General features: G+C 45.7%; 1 non-coding gene across 1 annotated transcript; it reads right to left on the reverse strand.

The window, feature by feature from the left end:
* Positions 1 to 929: 929 nt before the first annotated feature.
* On the reverse strand, positions 930 to 1037 carry LOC112891290. Its single transcript, XR_003228510.1, has one exon. It is a non-coding gene; the product is annotated as a small nucleolar RNA R71 (small nucleolar RNA).
* Between the last annotated feature and the right edge of the window lie 1017 nt (positions 1038 to 2054).

Raw genomic sequence — 2054 nt, forward strand, 5'->3', positions numbered from 1 at the left:
CTTTCTTGCTCGTTGTCCTCCTAGCTGCTTACCGCTCTAAGGTTTAGAGTCTCCTGTGTTAGACGGTCATTGCCTAGTCATTTATCCTATCATATCTTATTTGGCTTACCCCCACTAAGTTAGTCGGTGGATATTTCCAGTAAAATTGCACTCGTTCATTCAATACTCTTTAGACCACAGTGCTTCCCCGTGGAAATTTATGATACCCTGGAATACTCCAAGGTGAAGTGCTACAGCGGTGGATTCTGAGCACTTGCAGAATACATATTCTATTGGGCATAAGAAACGCCAACAAGCATTTCTAGCGCCATTGCTGGGGAAGCAATTGGTGCTAAAGATATCGTTGAATAGTTTGATAAATTTACTGACTTATCGCCGCTAATTTTAGCAGGCTTACCATTGCTCTCTTGTCTTTGTGATATATGCAGAGTAGTGTATGACCGACTTTGATCTACCATACAACTTCAACCTAGAAGGAATTGGGTGAATTGTCCGATGCAAAGTCATCGCACCTCAGAAAAGGCTTTCATTAGGCCAAGGTTTGACAACACCAGCTTCATCACCCATGGCTCAGAAGATACTCCATCAATTCTCAGCCCCATCCAGCAGCCATATCCCTACTGGACTGAACACCGACCAAGGCAATGAAGGCTTTGAGCTGAACACAGGGCTTGTCAACATGGTCCAAGCAAGTCCTTTATGTGGTAAGACATCACAAGATGCCAACGCTAATCTTCAGAACTTCCTGGAAGTGGGCAGCACAATCAACCCCAGAGGCACTACAATGGAAAACATACGTCTTCGTCTGTTCCCATTCTCTCTTCTTGGGAAAGCAAAGACATGGTTCTACACCAACAAGGATGCATTCACCACATGGGATGCCTGCTCTAATGCACTCTTGGGTAAGTACTTTCTGGTGGGCAAGATCAATGCCCTTCCGAATAGGATTTCTAGTTTTCAACAACCCAGGATGAAACCATACCGGAAGCCTAGGAACATCTCCAGGAATACATCGCAGCATGCCCACACCACGGCATGGAAGAGTGGCTGATCATCCAGAACTTCTTCCATGGCCTAAGTCAGCGAGTGCAAAACCACATAGATGTAGCAGCAGTAGTTGCATTTCTCTCCCTCAACGTTGCAAGATTTAAGGCACTCATCGATAAGATTGCCTCCAACCAGAGTTGGAAGGGAGATAGGCAACCAGTCCGTGCTAAAGGAGTACATCAAATTGATGGTGTAGATATGCTAGCAGCCAAGATGGATCTTCTCATAAAAAAGCTGGTATCTCTGCACCAGGAGGTCAACCAGATCATGCAGTCTCGGATCACATGTGAGACATATGGCGATACTGGGCACTCGGGCAACAATTGCCCGATGACTTAAGAGGACGTGAACTTCACTGGGAACAACAATTCCAATAACTCAGGCAACCATCCTCAGCAAGTTTGGAACTCCAAGCCCAACCTCCCCTTCGTCCAACAGCAAGGTAACAACTTTAAAAAAAATTTAGCCTTCATTAAAACACCTAGTGTACAGCCAAAAATAAATTAATGACAACATTAGCAAGAAATTTTAAGCTAATGATAAAATTTCGGAGTCTTTGGCCGCGCAGCTAGAGGGGTTGAACTCTGTTATTAAAAATCAGCTGACCTTCAATAAAATGATAGAAACCCAAGTAGCTCAGCTGGCCTCATCTTGCCCTAACCATAACTCAGGAAAACTACCCTAGCAACCGGAAGTGAACCCCTAGGAAAGTGTGAACACGGTGATGACACAGACTGGAAAGTCCATGTAGGATCCACCCCATCTGCAGGATGCAGGTACACTGCGGAAGACCGTGACCACCAGGGATGCTGAAGCTGAAGACGAATTGCAGGAGGAGGTCGAAGAATCCAACACCACTGCTACCCAGGGAGAAACCGAGGAAGTCCCAAGGGCTTCTTGAGAGTACCATGATACAACCGCCTTACCATTTCCAGAATGGAGAGGAGGCCAATGGCCAACGAGCAATTCGGCAAGTTCATCGAGGTAATTAAGAAGCTCTATGTCAA

The sequence above is a fragment of the Panicum hallii genome, chromosome 4, assembly GCF_002211085.1.
Source record: "Panicum hallii strain FIL2 chromosome 4, PHallii_v3.1, whole genome shotgun sequence".
NCBI classification, from domain to species: Eukaryota; Viridiplantae; Streptophyta; class Magnoliopsida; order Poales; family Poaceae; genus Panicum; species Panicum hallii.